Source organism: Macaca nemestrina (assembly GCF_043159975.1).
Source record: "Macaca nemestrina isolate mMacNem1 chromosome 4 unlocalized genomic scaffold, mMacNem.hap1 SUPER_4_unloc_8, whole genome shotgun sequence".
Lineage (NCBI taxonomy): Eukaryota > Metazoa > Chordata > Mammalia > Primates > Cercopithecidae > Macaca > Macaca nemestrina.
Genome location: NW_027257562.1, coordinates 382,278 through 401,499, shown reverse-complemented (window position 1 = coordinate 401,499; position 19,222 = coordinate 382,278). Strand labels below are relative to the sequence as shown.

Sequence of the window (19,222 nt, the reverse complement as noted above, 5' to 3'; positions counted from 1 at the left end):
CCATGAGATTCCAAGAAGGAAAACCTGGGATTCCTGGGACTGGGATGAGGGCCGGGGGCCGGAAGGGGAGGGGCATGTAGGGAGGGCTGGGGGGCAGCCCAGATAAGGCTTTCAATACAGGGTAGCAGCGTCTACACAGGCAGAGATCCCAGCGTCTCACTTCCCGCAGGGCTGACCAGTGGCCAGAGGTGGGACTGGCCAGGCTCGGCCCAACCAAGTCTGGGAGCAGAGGACACTGAGTGAGGGATCCCAGGGGCCACCCTCACTGGCCTGTGGCTCTCCTGACACCACAAGAGAGGTCCAGGAGCTGACCTGGGGTCCTAATGGGGGACACCTTCCTGGCTGCAGGCTGGCAGGGTGGTGTGGTGGTCAGTGTACTGGGCTCTGTGTCTCCGCCCCTACCTGCTGTGTGACGGTGGGCCAGACACCTAACCTCTCTGTGCCTCTATTTCTTCAATGGCGAACAGGGACACTAGCAGCCCCCACACCTGATCACAGTGGCCTGAAGGTTAAAGGCAACAGTGGCACGAGACCTAGAGCAAAAGCTCTTAGCAGGGAGAGCAGGGAGCTGCCCAGGGAGTTCCACCACCATCTCCCGTCTGGCCGCCGAGGAAACCGAGGCTCATGGTGACCTGGCCCAGGTCTGTTAGACTCAGGGTCCTTCTCATCCCCAAGATCAGAGGGCTGCCACCAGGGAAGGAGCTGGCCCCTAGACACAGCCCAGGAAGCACACAGAGAAGGATGCCCTGGGGACTTCGGTATGTTATTGCAAAAAAAAAATTTATTGCTATTTGAACTCTGCTTTCATGCCTCCATTTCCCAGAAAATGAGCCACGGGAGACACCAGGAGAGGCAGGAGATCATCCTCCTTGCACAAAACCCGCTCCCTCGGATGCTGTCCTCAGCGAGGGTGGCTGGGGGCCAACCAGGGGGCCCACCGGCAGAGTGGCAGAGGAGGTGGGTTGACCCTGCGGACGTTGAGTTCTGTGGCGAAGGTCCTGGCATTCTGGTAGAAGAAGAGCGACTTCTTGCGGTCCAGGAGGAAGTTGTGGGAGATGGTGGCCGGCCGCGTGTAGATCTTCAGCTGTGCCTTCTTGTTGCCCAGGTCCACGGTAGCTGCCAGTGCCAGCTGGTAGTACCTGGCTGCATCAAACGGGTCCTGAAGGGGACAGGTCATGGTCAGCAAAAGGGGGACTCGGAGCCCGTCTTCCCAGAGGCCGTTCCTGTCTCCAGGTCATTCCACATGTCCAGCCAATGCTGGCTCACCCCATGAGCCCCGAAGCCTGTGACACTGCTGTGGTCTCAGCTGCAGGAGGTGGGGATGACCCTGACACCCCTGGAAGCCTTCCTGACTGCCCCTATGCCCCACTCACCCCACGCCTCCTGCCCCAGTGCCACCCTCTCTGCAGACAGTGGCTGCTTTCCCCATGGGCTGAGGTCAGGGCAGATCCTGCCTGCTCTGAGAGTTCCATGCAGGACCCGTGGCTCCAAGCCACAGCAGGGGCACAGCGTTGAGTGACCCAGGCTCCCCTCTGGCCCCTGTCCATGCTGACCATTTCCAGGCCCTCCACGGGCCAGGCCAGGTACAAAACCATCTCACAGGTGTCCTCTCTGGCAATGTTCCCTGAAATACTGACGGAGTGTGACTCCCCAGACATCCACTCCTGTTTTCAATGCATGTTTGGCTCAAACTCACCATCCCTGGGTTGGGATGCCGTCTCCCAGACCTCCTCCTTGACCCTCCCATCCCCCACCCGGCTTATCCCCAGGCACCTCCTCCACATGGGGGTCACCCAAGGGACCTCTCTAAGACCCATGCCTGGCCTGTTCCTCTTTACCATCTCAAGATGGCTCCCAGGGCCAATGAGAAAGTCCAAGATGCAGCAGTCCATTCCCTCACTGCCCCACCCCACACACGGAGCAGGGGCGTGAGAAGGCCCCGAGTCACCGCCACTGCTCATCCAATGCCCCCCAGCCCAGCCGAACACTGGACTCTGTGCTGGGTGTGTGGCTGAGCCTAACGTCCTTGCTCCCAGTCTGAGGGACCTTTGAGTGAACACTGACCACACAGGGTGGCCCGGGCTGTGGCAGAGGGAAGCCCAGGAGGCCCCAGACTCAGCCGGGGGTGGAAGGCAAAGGCTTCCTGAAGGGGTGGGGGCTTCCCAACTAAACAGGAAGAAGCCAGCCAAAGCATATGTCTCTGCGTGTGCCTGTGCATGTGCTTGTGCATGTTTGTGTGCCTGTGTGCATGGCTGTGTGTGCGCGCCTGTGTGTGCGTGTGCCTGTGTCTGTGTGCATTTGCGTGTGCATTTCCATGTGCCTGTAGTGTGTGAAGCAGCTAGTGAGTGGCAGGCTGAGCCAGGACACACCTAATCCACCCTATTCCAGGGCTCACTCTCATGTGTAGACTAAAGGGGACCCCATTTTAGAGGCAATTGGCAAAGATGCCCATTTACCCCTGCTTCTCTGCCAGCCTTCCAGGCTCCATCCAGCCCGGCTTTTTCTCCCACTCCTCTGGGCCCTGGGTCCAGAGCCTCCTATACAAGGAGGAGGGTGTAGCCTTGGAAAGACAGCCGCCCTTGGGGAATTCCAAGGCGTCCTCCCTGTGGGAAGCTGGCCCGCGCTGACAGCATAGTCACGATGAGGCCCAGAGGGCTGTGCATGGGAAGGAGGTGAAGGAGGACTGTGCACGGGAAGGAGGTGAAGAAAGGTTGTGCACGGGAAGGAGGTGAAGGAAGGTTGTACATGGGAAGGAGGACTGTGCATGGGAAGTAGGTGAAGGAGGCCTCTGCCCCTCGACCCCAACCGTGGACTTTGGCCTCTCAGGTACTACTTGGCCCTTTCCTTTCTCCTGGACAGGCGGAATGGGCGGCAGGCTTGACCAAGAGAGATAAAGGCCTCTTCTGGGAGGCCAGTCCCCCTGGGTCCCAGGCGAGCCCCTGAGCGGTGAGCAGCGTCCCTCTGGGCCTGACACCTGGCACCTCCCTGTCTGGCTGGGACTTGGGAGACCACAGGGACCACTTCTGACCACCAGGTGTCGCCAGCACTGGGCAGAGGCCTCCCGGGCAGCCCCAGGCCTGCGGTGGGGGAAACGGGGCGGGGTCTTAGCGCTGCCGCAGCTCCCCATGTTGTTCTAAGGCCGCCAAGATCTCGGCCCCTGGACTGGAGCGCCCTGGCCCCTCAGCCCATAAGGAGCACTGACGCGGCGCCGGTGCGATGCTGAGGGGGAGCGGTGCCTGCTGGGCAGAGGGGTGGAGACACCCCAGGTCTGAGTCTGCCAGTCCCAGCTCTCCACCCCTGCAGGGCTGGGGGCAGAGGGAGCACAGCACCTTCCCTCGAGACAGACCCGACCCAGCAAGGCCTCAGCCTGGCTGGCTGGGGCCCCGCCCCACTGCACCTGCCCTAAGCTGGGGTTTCCCTGTCTGTGAACCCAATGGTAAGACACTGGGGTCCCACCCCACCCTTCCTGGGTGGTGTGAAGATTCAAGGTGTCTCGGGACTCCAGGAAGGAGTTGCTCAGTGCAGGCTGGCACCCAGGGCAGGCTTCCTAGAGGAGGTGCCAGGATTTGATCTTGCAACGTGGATTCAATGTGAGGATGATGCGGTCCTCCGAAATGTCCTTCTCCCAACCCTGTTTTCTTTGTTAAATGCAACTTGACACTTGACTGTCAAGACTCAGCTTTGGTGTCACCTCCTCCAGGAGGGCCCCCCTGACTACAATCCCCCTTCTTTACTCGGAGGCCACCATTGCACACTCATGTGTCAGCCTCCCTGGCTGTGACTCAGTTTCTGAGGGTGGGGCCTGGCCATCTTGGGAGCTGGGTTGTATCTGCTAAGCTTGCTGGCTCCTCCAGCTGGGTGCAGAGCTCCAGGGAGGCCACTGGGCCATTCCTAAGGAAGGCTGGAACCCAGGCCTCTGGGGTCTGGGTGGAGATCTCACTCCAAGGGGGCCGGGAACACCCCAAGCCCTGCCCCTCCTACCCACCTTCAGGTCGTAGAAGATGATGTCACCGAGCACCAGGTACACCTTCACGTAGTAGAGGGTCTCCTCGTCAAACTCCAGGGGCAAGTTGCAGAGCTACAGGGCCTTGAGGTAGAAGTGCTCCGCCAGCTTGCCATGGCCCAACCGGTGGTGCAGGGCTGCCAGCCGGTGGTAGTCCACGCGTTCGTTCAGCCGGTCCCCTGGGGTGCAGGCCAAAGGGGCAGGTTTGAGGACGCGGCTCCCTGGGGCAGGGAGGGCACAGGCCCCTCAGGAGCAGGTATGCAGACCCCGGGCAGCACACCTGGCTTGCCTCCAGGCACCTGTGGTCACCTGGGCAGCTCTGGCCATTCCCTTCCAGGTTCCCAGACTCACTTTCCCATCTGCAAAGCAGAACTAATAAGGCCTGCCCCTGTCTCCTGTGAGGCTTTGGCAAAGTCGGACTTGGATGGCCCAGCTCTGTGCCTACACATAGCCACCTGCCTTTGCTCACTGGTTTTATGTCTTTTTTTTTTTTTTTTTTCCCTTTTGTGGAGAACGGGGTCTCGCTATATTACCCAGGCCGGTCTCGAACTCCTGGGCTCAAGCTATCCTCCCGCCTCTGCCTCCCTGAGAGCTGGGATTACAGGCGTGAGCCACCGCGCCTGGCTGCTCACTGGTTTTAACCAGGGGAGCCCAAAAGCCATGCAGTCCAGGTGCTCCCGGGACCCCGGCTCCAGGCAACCCAACGACGTGACATCTGACTCCTCCTGGGTGTGTCACGATCAGAACCCCTACCTTGGGGAGTCAGCTGCACACCTACTGTGTACTGGGCCACGGGGCACAAGGCGCTGGGGCATGTGGCCTGCCTAGGGTTCCCTGTCTCTGGAGGGGGACAGACGACCCTGGCACAGCACCAGGGGATGCCTGGCCTTAAGGGGCAGACTGCTGGAAGGGGAACTGGGATTTTATCAGCCAGAGAGCCATGTGGTTGATAAGGGTGGGAAGGGCACAAGAGAAAGGGAATGTGCCACTCAGCCTGACACATACAGGAACCAACGAGATGCCTGGCATGTCTGGAAGGCAGAGGGCACACTGGGCGGCCCTTGTGGTCAGCAGCAGGAACAGGCAGAGGAAGCAGAGCTCAGTCAGGCAGGGAGCTCTGCACTGCGTGAGAGACCTCGGGCTGTGCCACACAGCCGGACGGGGAAGCCAGTTGGGTCGATCTGCCTGCCTGGACAGGAGACCAGGAAAATCCAGCAGCTGTTTCAGCTCCTGGCCTGCAGACCTGGAGGCTGGGCTCTGGCAAAATGTGGGTCCTGGCAGGGTGGGGGCTCAGGGGACTTACCCAGAGTGATGCTGAGTGCTAGGGCCATGTAGGCAAACTCCAAGCCCTCCTGGGGATTCTCCAGTGTGGCCAGGAGTGCCACCAGCTTGTTGCACAGCTGTAGCTGCAGCTCCGCCTCGCGGTTGCCCGTAGTCACTGCCAGGGGCAGGGCCTGGTCCTACCACACAGGCAGGTGGGGTCAGGTTTCCCGCAGCACCCACCTTGCCCACAGCCCTCCTCAGAGCTCAAACATGTACTTGGAGCTTCCCACGCCCCAGCTACCCCTGCACCTCGACACAGCTCTGTGCTCTGGGATAACACACAGTTCAGACACCCAAGTTGGGGGCTGAAGAGTCACCTGAGGCCCATCCAGCTACACTCGACAGCCTCAGACCAGCCTCTCCCACCTGGGCACCGGGGGTCTGACTGGGGGGAGCCAGCACTCCTCTCTGCTCTAAAAACACCACATTTATCTGTGCCCAGGGCTGAGCCACACCGTGAGCTCAGAGGAAGGGAGAAGCCGTCCCACTTCGGGGTACATGCAGACCTGGGCCTCCCACTGATGCTGTGTGTCCTTTGACATGTCCCTGTGCCTCTCTGAGCCTCAGTTTCCTCATCTGGAAGATGGGGACAGGACTTCCCACTCATGGTTGCTTGAGGTCATCAGGTACAAAGGTACAGCCATTGTCACGTCCAGACCCCGAGCGTTTGTCCCGGGCAGGGGCACGGTCAATATCATTCCGGTGAGACCACTTGGAAACTCATCATGTGCATGGGTGGCCCTGCCTCCAGGTGGGAGACCTCTACCGTGCCACACCTGTACCTCAGCCTCCAGGTGCCCCACTGAGGCCCACCCACATCAGCCCACAGGCCAGCTCACCCGGTAGAAGGACATGCCTTCCTCCCGCTCCCAGGCCCCATTGAAGAAGATGTCTCCAGCTGCCTCAAACAGCTCCAGCCCCAGGTTGGGGTCGCCTGTGTACAGGTCCACATTCTGTGCCACCTGAAAGGAGACAGAAGTTCCCTCAAGACCCACACCTAGCGAGGTGGCTACGCGCACCTTTGCCAGCCTCCTTCCTCTCACACACTACAGGTACACCTGAGCATTTTTCAGACCCTGTGCATGAGGGCTGCCCCCACCACTGGCATGAGGACAATGTACTGATGCACCTGAGTGCCAGGAGGTGACTGAGCAGCTGCAGCCCAGGAGCCCGATACCTGTGAATCCTACCAACAAGGCTAGCCCTAGCCCACTCCCCCTGCACTCAAAACAGTCTCCGTGGCCCCCAGATTGCTGGGAGCCCAGCCCCTGGCACCTTTCTGCGTTGCCACATCCCTGCCACATCAGCAGTGTTTGTGGGTGGGCCTGGTCCTCTCTTGGCCATGAGCTCTTGATCCCTCTCCTCAGCTCAAGGAGATATACAGCAGGTGCTCAATAATGAAAGCTTCACCAGGCTCGTGGGCTTCACAATTTGTTCCAGATCACACTGTGTTTGGAAAAGCCTCTGAAAACAGCCACTATGATAGATTCATTTTGTAAGGAGATGTGCCACGTGTCACTTGGAGCAAGCTCTTCTGTGTGTTAACTGAGTGGTCACATTATTTGAGCATGTGCTGTATACCAGCAGGTGCTGTGCACTGTGAGGGGCCACGCCTCTGCCCTCAGGGAGAAGATGCTGGCCACTGGGGGAGGATGTGAGGGAACCAGTTGGAGGGAGGGAAAAGGCACACAACAGGTGCTCAGCAGTGGTTTAGGAATGAGTGGATGGATGGATGAATGGATGAGGAGATGTAGACACATGGATAGATGGATGGGTGTGCGGATAGATGAATGCTTGGATGGATGGATGGGTGGATGGGTGGGTGGATGGTTGGATGGGTGGGTGGGTGGGTGGAATTTTGTGTGTATGTCTGTATGTATGTATGGGTGGGTAGATAATGTATGGATGGGTGGAGGGTAGATGATGTATGTACATGTGGATGGATAGATGGTGGATAGACGAATGTGTGGATAAACAAATGGACAGATAGATGAATGGAGGGATGGATTAATAGGTAGATTGGTGGGTGGATGGATGAATGATGGATGGATGGACGAACGGTGGATGGATGGACGAACGGTGAATGGATGGATGGGAGAAAGGATGGATGATGGAAGGATGGAAGGATGAACAGGTGGATGAATGGATGATGGAAGCATGGATGGATGATGGAAGCATGGATAGATGATGGATGGATGGATGGATGGATGGATGGATGGATGGATGGATAAACAGATATGTGGATGGATGATGGATGGATGGAAGGATGAACAGGTGAATGGATGGATGATGGAAGGATGAATGGACACATGGATGGAACAACAGGTGAATGGATGGATAGACGGGTGAATGGATGGATAAAAGAATGGATGAATGATGGATGGATGAATGGACTGATGGATGAATGGACAGATGGATGGATGATGGATGGATGGATGATGGATGGATGAATGGATGATGGATGGATGGAAGGATGAACAGATGAATGGATGGATGATGGAAGGATGGATGGATGAATGGATAAATGGATAGATGGATGAATGATGGATGGATGGAAGGATGAACAGGAGGTGAGTAGATGGTTGATGGAAGGATGGATGGATGATGGATATATGGACGAATGGATAAATGGATGAATGGATAAATGGATGGATGGATGAATGATGGATGGATGAATGGTGGATGGATGAATGGTGGATGGATGGAAGGATGAACAGGTGGATGGATGGAAGGATGGAAGGATGAACAGGTGAATGGATGGTTGATGGAAGGATGAATGGACGGATGGATGGATGAACAGGTGAATGGATGGATAGACGGGTGAATGGATGGATGATAAATGGATGAAGGATGGATGATAAAAGGATGGATGGATGAATGGACAGATGGATGGATGATGGCTGGATGGATGATGGATGGATGGAAGGATGAATGGATGAATGGATGGATGATGGAAGGATGGATGATGGAAAGATGGATGGATGATGGAAGGATGGAAGGATGGATGGATGGATGAATGGATAAATGGATGGATGGAAGGATGAACAGGAGGTGAGTGGATGGATGATGGAAGGATAGATGGATGATAGATGGATTGATGGATATATGGATGAATGGATAAATGGATGGATGGATGAAGGATGGATGGATGGAAGGATGAACAGGTGAATGGACGGATGATGGAAGGATGGATGGATGAATGGATGAACAGGTGGATGGATGGTGGCTGAATGAATGAATGATGGATGGACGAATGGATGGATGGATGGATGATGGATGGATGAATGGAAGGATGAACAGATGAATGGAACGATTAACAGGTGAATGGATGGATGATAGAAGGATGGATGGATGGATGGAAGGATGAGCAGACGAGTGGATGAATGATGGAAGGATGGATGGATGATGGATGGATGGAAGAATGAAAAGGTGAATGGATGATGGAAGGATGGAAGAATGGATGGAGGGATGGATGAACAGGTGAATGGATGGATGGATGATAAAAGGATGGATGATGAATGAATGGATGGATGGATGGACAGGTGAATGGATGGATCATGGATGGATGGAAGATGGTTGGATGGATAATGGAAAGATGGATGGAAGGATGGATGGAAGGATGGATGGACAGAAGGATGGATGGATGGAAGGATGGATGGATGGACGGACGAAGAGGTGAATGGATGGACGAAGAGGTGAACAGAAGAATGATGGATGGATAGATGGATAGAAGGATGAACAGTTGGATGGATGATGGAAAGATAGATGGAAGGATGGATAGATGGACGAACAGGTGAATGGATGGACGAACAGGTGAATGGATGGATGGATGGACAGGTGAATGAATGGATGATAAAAGGATGGACGGAGGGATGAATGATGGATGGATGGATGGATTCGTGGAAAGACGAACAGATGAATGGATGGATGATGGAAGGATGGAAGGATGGATGGATGGATGGATGATGGATGGATGGATGGAAGGACCCACAGGTGTATGGGAAGATGATGGAAGAATGGATGGATGGATGGATGATGGATTGATGGATAGAAGGATGAGCAGGTAAACAGATAGATGATGGAAGGATGAATGGATGGGTGGATGGACAGGTGAATGGATGGATAGACGGGTGAATAGATGGATGATAAAAGGATGGATGAATGGTGGATGGATGGATGATGGATGGATGGACAGAAGAATGGATGGATGGATGGAAGGATGAACAGGTAAATAAATGATGGAAGGATGAATGGATGGGTGGATGGACAGAGAGTGAACAGCACAGGGGTCCTCCTGCATCCCTTGCCACTCACCTGGATGTGCAGGTCACCAGCTCGCTCTGCCGCAAGATGTAATAGATCTTCCCTGCTTGCAGCCAGGCATACGCCTCCTTCTCTTTCCTCTGGAGGTCAATGAAAATCCCCAGACTTCGTTTGGTGTAGTCCAGAGCAGATTTGTAGGCCCTGGAATCAGACACAGGTGTCAGAACAAGGGCTCTCATCCTCCTGGAACCAGTCTGCCTCCACCCGTGGGTCTGGTGACAGATGAACCTGGAATGTGGGGACTGGGAACGGCCCTCTCGTGTGTGCAGTGTTCTGCCCTTCCCAGGCTGCTGGGAGGGCCAGGGTGAACACACACGGCATGGAAAAGATGAAGGACATCCTTCTGAGGGAATCGAGCATCATGCTGCCCTGTGGCAGGAGGAGTGTGCTAGTCCATCTCCCCTGCCTCCCAGACATGGCCTGTGTCTTCTCCAGATGCACCAGGAGCCGTTAGTGTTCAGAGGCTATCTGGGCCGATGGTTCCCAAGGTGTGCAGGCATCACAGTCACCCGGAGGCCGGTCTGTACAGATTGCTGGCCCTGCCCCCAGAGCTTCTGGTTCCACAGGCCTGGGGCAGGCCCTAGAACTCCCACTTGCCACAAACTCCTAGGTGACATGGATGCTGCTCTACTGGTCCAGGGACTACACTTTGAGAAGCATGACTCTAGCACACTGGCCCGTTTCCTTCTGTGAACCTGAGGCCAAGACTGGAGCCAGTCTCCTGGGTCGCCATGGAATCTGGCTCCTTCCCTGCTCTCTCAGTAAGTCCAACACTCGAGGGGGTGTGACTGCAGCAATGTCACTGGGCCCTATGGGTGGGGTGGCCAGGGCCATGGTTACCCCAACAGGTCAGGATGCTTGGGGGAAGCCGAGTAGGCCACTTATGGGACGTGAGACCTTGGAAACCGTGCCCCAGGGAAGCAGGTGACACAACTGGCTCTGTCTTCTGTGGGAGAGAAGCCACAGGTGGCTGCTGTGGTCACATTTAAGGGGACAGATGAAGGCCAGGAGGGAAGATTCGGGGCAGGCAGAGGTCAGACGACAAAAGCCACCACAGTAGGAAGAACAGCCCAGAGTGCACGTACTGCCTCTGCTGGGGTTGAGATGACCTTTGACCCAACAAGGGAGGCTCAAGCTGGGACTCACGGGCCAGCAGCAGCCCTGGAACGACCCCAGGCCCACCAGCTCAAAGCATCTGATGCCAAAGAACCAAATGATCAAAAGGAGAGGGGCTGCTGGCGCCCTGGGCCAGCTTCCCTGTGCCCCTCTCCCTGCCCTGCCCGCCCCCACCTCCACCACTGCAAAGCCAGCCCTTACTGCTCCATGCCCAGGGACAGGTAGAGCTGACTGATGGTCTTCAGGATGTGCCCCTCCAGCACCTTGTCGGCCACCTTGCGGGCCAGGGAGAGCTGGAGCTCGTGGTAGATGACACACTGGGCCTCGCTGGGCATGACGGCGCTGTAGAAGTAGCACAGCCGCTAGACGGCCTGCAGCTGGCCTGGGCAGAGGACAAAATGGAAGACGTTAGTCTCCCAGCATCGAAGCGAGGCTGGCTGGGGTCGGAGACCCCGGTGCCGTGCTTGCCTCTTTCATACCTCTGTGAGCCTGGGCCCCATAGGCGGGGAGCCTGAGTGCAGACAGGCCATGTACCCGTGCCAGGGCAGACACCGAGCACACCGTGACATGGGCACAGCTTGATGCAGATGCTCATGGTACAGGCCGGCCTTCTTTACAACTCCCAGGGCCGAGGTCCTGGCCAGGCTCGGCCCCTGCACCAGGCCATCTATTTCTGCTTCACAAAGCCCCTCTGGCCAGGAGCAGGGCCGCCTTCAGCCTGAGCTGATGAGGCCAGGGGCACAAGTAGCCCCTGTCGCAGATGGAACCCTGAGAGAGCAAAGCCAAGCGTCATGTCTGCCACACACAGCATCATGTTGGGGGAATGGGGTTCAAAGCCGGCCCCTGGCATTCCCACACATGCTTCTCTCATGGCACCAGGCTCCAAACCCACAGGTTCACTGGCCTCTCCCAAAGCCAGGGCACTGGGAACGGTCAAAAGCTTCTGATTTTCTAGTGTCAGAAACATTCCGGAGATTAACACCGGAAACCAGGTACGCCGAATGGACATCTGTCACACACGCCACCCAACAACAGCTGAATACACCGTCCTCTCGAGCACCCATGGGACATTCCCCATGACAGACCATGTGCCAGGCCACAAAATGAGCCTCAGTGAATGGAGAAGGACTGAGACCAAAGCAGAGGTGTTCTTCAGCCGTACTGGCACGAAACTGGAAATCAACAGTGAAGGAAATGTGGGAGATTCAAAAATACGTGGAAATTACACACTGCTAAACAACCAGTGAGTCAAAGAGACCATCAGGGAAACCGAAAACTAATTTGAGAAGAATGCAAACAAATGCACAGCCCGGGCCAGCGCGGTGGCTCACGCCTCTCATCCCAGCACTGTGGGAGGTCGAGGCGGGAGGATCTCTTGAGTCCAGGAGTTTGAGATCAGCCTGGGAAACATGGTGAAATCCCGTCTCGCTCTATTAAAAAAAAAAAAAAAAATTAGCCAGGTGGGGTGGTGCACATCTGTAATTCCAGCTACTCGGGAGGCTGAGGCATGAGAATGGCTTGAACCTGGGTAGAAGGTGCAGTGAGCCAAGATTGCACCACTGCACCCCAGCCTGGGCAATAGAGCACAACTCTGTCTTTAAAACAAAAAAAAAAATAGCGCAGCATATCAAAAATTCCAAGATGCAGCTAAGGCAGCACTGAAAGGGAAATTTATAACTGTAAATGTCTACATTCAAAGAAAGAAGAAAAATCTCAAGTCAATAACTTAACCTTCCACCTTGAGAAACTAGAAAAAGAACTAAACCCAAAGTGAATAAAAGGAAGAAAATAATAAATGTGAGAGTGGAAATGGGAAGTAAAAATACAGAGAATAGAAAAACAAAAGAGATAATCAACAGAACCGAAGGTGGGTTTTTTGAAGATAATAACAAAATTGACGAATATTTCTCCAGACTGACCAAGAAAAGAAAGACGGGACACAAATGACTAAAATCAGAGACTGAGCACCATGGCTCACGCCTGTCATCCCAGCGCTTTGTGAGGCGGAAGTGGAAGGATCGCTGAGGCCAGCATTCAAGACCAGCCTGGGGGATCATGATGAGACCCCATCCCTAATAAAAATAAATAAATAAAAACCCAAGTTTCTAAAATCAGAAATGAAAGAGGAAACATTATTGCCGACCTGACAGAAATAAAAGGATTCCATGAAAACACTACGAACAATTGTACACCAAGAAATCAGACCATCCAGACACAACAGCCACACTCCTAGAAGGACACAAACTACCGAAAGTGACTCAAAAATGACCCCAAGGAAGCATGTGGGGTATCAGCGGCACCCTCGGTCTCCTCGACTGTTCAGCTCAGGGTGGGGAGACAGGGAAGCATGATCCCCGTTCCCTGGCCTGCATTTCCAAGTCTGAATCCCCCAGCACGCCGGGGAGGGCCTCGTAGGAGGAGGTGCCACAGGCTGTTGTGCCAGGAGCCACCGGAGGCTGCAGTGGGGGCTGGGGCCCTGGGTTCCTGGAGGGTCTCCTTCCAGTCAGAGAATGCCCCTGGGGAAGAAGCCTGGGTCAGAACCCCCCACCCCTCCTTGGGCAGATATGTGGGACCAGGGCCCCTTCACATGGTCCTTTCCAAAATCTCATCCCTCCTAGGGCCAGGAGTGGGTGCCAGGCCTGTGCTGGGAAATGGGCAGGTTTGGTCACAGCCCCTGGGGCTCTGGCCCAGGCCACAGGAGGCACCTCTGAGTGGTCTCACGATGCCATGACAAAGCGCTGCAAGACAGAGGGGACTCAACAGTATCCCTCGACTCAGCCATTTTCCTGGACTCAACTTCCTCATCTATCCTCTGCGGCCTAGATTTCAGACAGCCCTGCCCACCTACTGTCCGTTCACTGCTCAGTCTGCAGTGACTGTTCGATAGCACCCCATGGCTCCCCAGTGCTCTTGGGGAAAAGGCCAAGCCACAGCCTGAGGCCCCAGGCCCTGCTTAGCTCTCCAGAAGAGCTTCTCACCATCCAGCACCCAACCCACCCGCTCCCAACTCTGCACCTCCCTGCATAAGCCCTGCTCACTCACCCCCGCTCATACCCCACTCATCCCTGCTCACACTCCCGCTCACTCACCACCACTCACTCATCCCTGCTCACACCCCACTCATCCCCGCTCACACTCCCGCTCACTCACCCCACTCACTCATCCCCGCTCACTCACCCCACTCACTCATCCCCGCTCACACCCCACTCACTCATCCCCGCTCACACCCCACTCATCCCCGCTCACACTCCTGTTCACTCACACCCCATTCACTCACCCCCACTCACACCCCACTCATCCCCGCTCACACTCCCGCTCACTCACCCCCACTCACACCCCACTCATCCCCGCTCACACTCCCACTCACTCACCCCCACTCACGCACCCCTGCTCACAACCCACTCATCCCCGCTCACACTCCCGCTCGCTCACCCCACTCACGCACCCCTGCTCACAACCCACTCATCCCCGCTCACACTCCCGCTCACTCACCCCCATCACACCTCCGCTCACTCACCCCAACTCACTCACCCCCACTCGCTCATCCCTGGTGCTTCACACAGGCTACACCACCAGCCCCTACCCCACCACCTATTACTTGACTAAATCCTCTCAACCCTCTGGTCCCACACTAAAGAGGCCAACTGGTGCCTAACCCGGGGCCAACTGGTGCCCCGCCATCACGCCACTCACACTTTTGTGGCTTCTCTGGCCTGAAGCTCCCATTCCCACACTCAGTCCCTGCCACCCGAGGACTCCACAAGCCCCATTTGTGGGTGGGGCCTGACACACTCTGCATGAACTGCTCTGCGGCTTTGGGCAATCACCCACCCCCTGTCCCCCGTGAAGTGGGATGACAGGTGCGCAGGCTGCCAACATACCAAGCAGATCACACGGGCACAAGAACTGGTGTCAGGGCCTGGCTCATGGAGGGGCCCCAAGTCCCAGCGCAGCAGAGCCTGCCTTGATCCCAGGGTTATGTCTAGGGATTCCCAGCACGCAGGACTTTCCATGCTCAAGGCAGGATAGTCCCTGGGCAAACCAGGAAGAACTGGCTGCCTCAGTAGGGCACAGAGGGCCTGGCCCTGCATGGGAACCGCCTGTCTCCAGGGCGCTTGCCAACATCTGCTGCTGGCCATGACTCAGCACTTTCGATGGTGGAAAAACCACCCCTTGTTTCTGAATCACAAACCCCAGGTGTGCCCTGACCCGAGTGGCCCCGGAAGGCGCACAGGGGGAACTGGGGCACTCACTCTCCACATGGCCCATCTCCACGGCGACCAGAAGGGCCCACTCATAGTAGCCCTTGTCCTGCTGGGCCGGGCCCTGGCGGGTGCAGAGGTGGCCCAGCTACAGGAGCACGTGGGTGAAGTCCTGGCCACACTCCCTGCAGGGCAGCCTCGAGAACAGCCGAACGGCCTCCAGGAGGTAGTGCTGGGCCAGCCTTCTGGCACCCCAGAGCAGGCACAGGGTCCCGAAGTTGGCCAGCACCACTGCCTGGTTCCTCCGCTGGCCCAGGTACCAAGCCGCCCGTAGGGCGCAGTAGTAGCCCTCGGCTGCCTGCCTCGTCTGGCCTGTCCTCTTCAGAGCCACGGCCACCATGTTGGCAATCATACCCTCCTGGTCCTCGCTGGCCACCACTGCATCCTGGATATACTGCAGGATGTTCAGGGCCACCGGGCTCTGTCCATGAAGCACGTGCAGCCAGGCCAGGGCCACCAGGGGGTCCACGATGGCACAGACTCCGGCAACAGCACTGGCTTCCACCGCCTGTGTCATGAAGGTGATGGCTGGGCCGTGATAGCCACGGTGGCTGTACAGTTGGGCCAGGCTGGTGTGGAGAAGGCCGCGCAGCACGTGGCCTGTGCCTGGGGTTAGGGAGGCCAGCGCTCGCTTGAGGTAGTGGGAAGTCTGGGTGGGGCGGCTGTGGGGCTGGAGGGAGTTCTGGAGCACCAGGTTCACGCTTCTTAGCGAGCCGGCCAGCGAGTCCTGTGTCCTCAATGAGGCCACCATGACACAGGCTCAGCACGAGGTGGGGCAGGCACTTGTGGCCAGGAGTAGGAGCCAGGAGTAGATGTCAGCCAGCAGTAGGGAGCAGTCTGAGAGCCACGCAGCCTCTGGGGCTCCCGAGTCCCTGTGCAAAAGCAGCAGCAGCTCTAGGAAGGGCAGGGCCTCCTCGAGCTGCTTGAGGTGCACATGGTGCCTGGCCAGCAGGAAGCAGGCCCGGGCCGCGGCCTGCAGGCTCTGGCCACCCACCATCTGCTGCAGGGCCAGCTGCAGGAGCTCTCCCTCCACCTCGGTGCTGCAGATGTGACCCGGCGTCCCCAGGAGCAGGGCCATGGCTTTGGGAACCACCTGTGTACACTTCTCCCGTTCTGCTTCCGGTAAATGCTGGCCAGGTTGGCGTACACAGCCACCACCAGGAACAGGTCCCCAAAGCTGCCCTCCAGGGACCCCAGTGCTTCCTCCAAGTACACCCGGGCCTGGGACAGCTTGAGCCTCCTGCTGCACAGCCGCCCCAGGAGGAAGCAGAGTCTGGCCAGGGCCATGAAGAGGCCAGCTTTCTTGGCCACCCCTCAGGCCTGTGCCAGGCGCCCAGTCAGCTCCTCCTCGTCGCTAAAGCTGCAGAACATGCCGCTCAGCCATGGCCATGCCACACCATACAGGCCACAGAAGCTGGCCTTGTACCCGGGGGCGTTCAGGAACACAGCAGTGAGGTCAGGGCCTCTGGGTCCTCCCAGTCGTCCTCAGCTTCCAAGAAGAAGGAAGGCTCCTCGGGGTCCTGCAAGCTCATGTTGCTGGATGCCGCACAGAGACCCCAGGATGCTGGCTCCTGGGGGCAGCCTGGGCAGGTCTTGCATTGTTCTAGAACATTCTTCACCTTCGGCAGGGTCGCCTGTGGCTCCAGGCCCAGGCAAGGTGGAGGTATTTCTGCAAGTCACAAAAACACCTAGACAGATTAGAGTTCAGCATTGAGTCCTTGGTCCACTGGGGACAAGGTCCCCACATCCCCCCTCTCTGTGTCCCTGGCACAGCTTGCCATGAGCCCTTGAGAATTATGTGCAATGCAAACCCGGGCCTGGAGCACACAGGAACTCCGGCACTATGGGGACAGAGAGAACACGCAGGCCCGTGGCCCGACTCTCCTACAAAATCACCCTCCTGTCCTGCTTTGTCGCCCACCTCACAGCATGGTTTTAGGAGACTATGTCAGCTCAGTGATCCCTCAGAGATGCCTTTCCCTTTAGAAAGAATCAAAGCCTTCTAACTGGACCCATGTATATGCAGCACTACAACTACAAATGTAACTTTTGTCAGCATATTGGGCCCCCCGGTGGGGTACAGGAATCCATGAAATCCTCAATAGCCAATCAGAGCTATTGATCAGCTCAAAAGCTGCTATGCAAAATTGGTAAAGCCACTGACGGCACAGGACAGGGCTGTTGTACCCATGTACCCATCTCCGTGCAGGGAAACGGACCATCGCTGCAGGAAGGATGGGAAAGCTTCCAGGCCCCTGTGGCCACCTTCACCTTCAATGGTCTGAAAACCTGAAGCCCACAGTTCCTAAAGGGTTAACAAAGGCCAGCGTGCTCCAGCAGCCCACTGGTGCCTGCTGGCTTTGGTGGATTCCTAGCCAAAGCCCCCTCCCAGAGGTGAGCAAACAAGCGCATTTCCTGTTGGAAAACCTGGGATGAAAGGAGGCATTACTGGGAAGGAAAAAACTAGATTTAAACAGACTCTCTGTTTCAAGCTCACATGTAAAAAATATTTTCAGTACAAACTGCCTCCTTATTCATCTGTAAAGCCTTGGAATTAAAAAAATAAATAAATATGATTTAGAGGCAAATGTCTGACTTGACTACACTAGATTAGCTAAGAAATCTCCCCAATCCGGCAGAGGCACACAGCCCCTCCCAGCCACTACCCTGGCCTCCGGGGCAGCTGGAGAGCCACGTGCCTTTGCTCCAGTGACTTTGGCAGAGGGTGGAACCACCCCCTCCCTGAGGCAAACCTACAACAGCCTTCCCTTCCCCACTGGCTCCCCTCAGGAAGGAGCAGACCCTTCAGGGACCTCAGTTGAGGCCCCTGCAACCTAAAGCTCTGCATTCTGCTACCCGCTGAGGGCAGTGTGGCCTCCCATCTCTGAGGCGGAGCACAGGGTGAACTGCAGCTTCTCCAGGTCATGAAGAAGGAACCCACAGCTACATGTGGTCTCCAGCAGTGGAAAGGATGTCCCACCTCGGTCGGTGACCAGGCAGGGGTCAGCATGTTCATTGGAAGAAGTGTGGGACCCCACGGCCTCCAGTGCCAGAGTAGACGGGAGGTTCAGGCCCACCTCAGGCGATGTCCCTCAAGTCCCCGGCCCACGCCACAGAGGGGTGACAGCCACATCCAATGCCCACTGTACTCAGCTCTGTCCCCTCCCCCGGTGTTACTCCAAGACCCAGCCCATAACCAGAGGAAGCCTGAGCCACGGGCAAAACCTACCTTGTTCCTGCGGCTGCTCGGTCTCAGCTTCCTCTACTGAGTCTGGCAAGGGAGAAAAGAGAAGCAATGAACACCCCCAGCCAGCACCTCTGGTCCCATGTCAGGTTGAGCTGGTGTCGGTGTTGCAGGGTGAGAGCATTGCAGGGTGCAGGGGTTGAAAGTCATATCATCCTCTTCCCTCCTGGATCATGGGAACAACATCACTGGGGGGTGTACACTTTCTGCGATATTGGGAGTAACATCGTCTTCTGTGCCTTGGAATATTAAGGACAATATCATGGGGGAGCGTGTACATCTTCTGCAATATTGGGAATAATATTATCCTCTCTCCCTCTGCATATTAGGAAAGATATCACAAAGTGGGTGTTCACCTCCTGCGATATGGGGATTAATACCATCTTCTCCCCTTCCAGATATCAGGAAGAATATCACATGGGGGTGTACGGTGTCTGCGATACTGGGAGTAGTATCAACCTCTCAGCCTTGGAATATTAAGAAGAATATCACAGGGTGGATGTACACCCCCTGCCATATTGGGAGTAACATCAGCCTCTCCTCTCCATGGATATTAGGAACAATATCCCAGGCTGGGTGTACGCCTCCTGCTCTATGGGGAATCATATCATCCTCTCCCTTCCAGAATATTAATAACAATATCACAGGGCGGGTGAACACAGCCTGTGATACTGGAATTATCATCCTCCTCTCCCCCTCCAGATACTAGGAACCATATCACAGAAGAGCTGTACCCTCCCTGGGATATTGGGAGTAATATCATACGCTTCTTCTGTGTATATTAGGAGTAATATCACCAGGTGGCTGTCCATTCATTGCTATGTTGGGAGTCATGTCATATTCTACCCCCCTGGATATTAGGATCAGTTTCACATGGTGAGTGTACACCTACTGTGATATTAAAACTAAAATCATGCTCTCTGTCCCTGGATATTAGGAACAACATCACAG

At 56.2% G+C, this 19,222-nt stretch overlaps 1 pseudogene; it reads right to left on the bottom strand.

Moving 5' to 3' along the window:
* Window positions 1-761: 761 nt before the first annotated feature.
* The window catches only part of LOC139361078 (SH3 domain and tetratricopeptide repeat-containing protein 1-like), a 29,498-nt pseudogene continuing 11,037 nt past the window's right edge, over window positions 762-19,222 (bottom strand).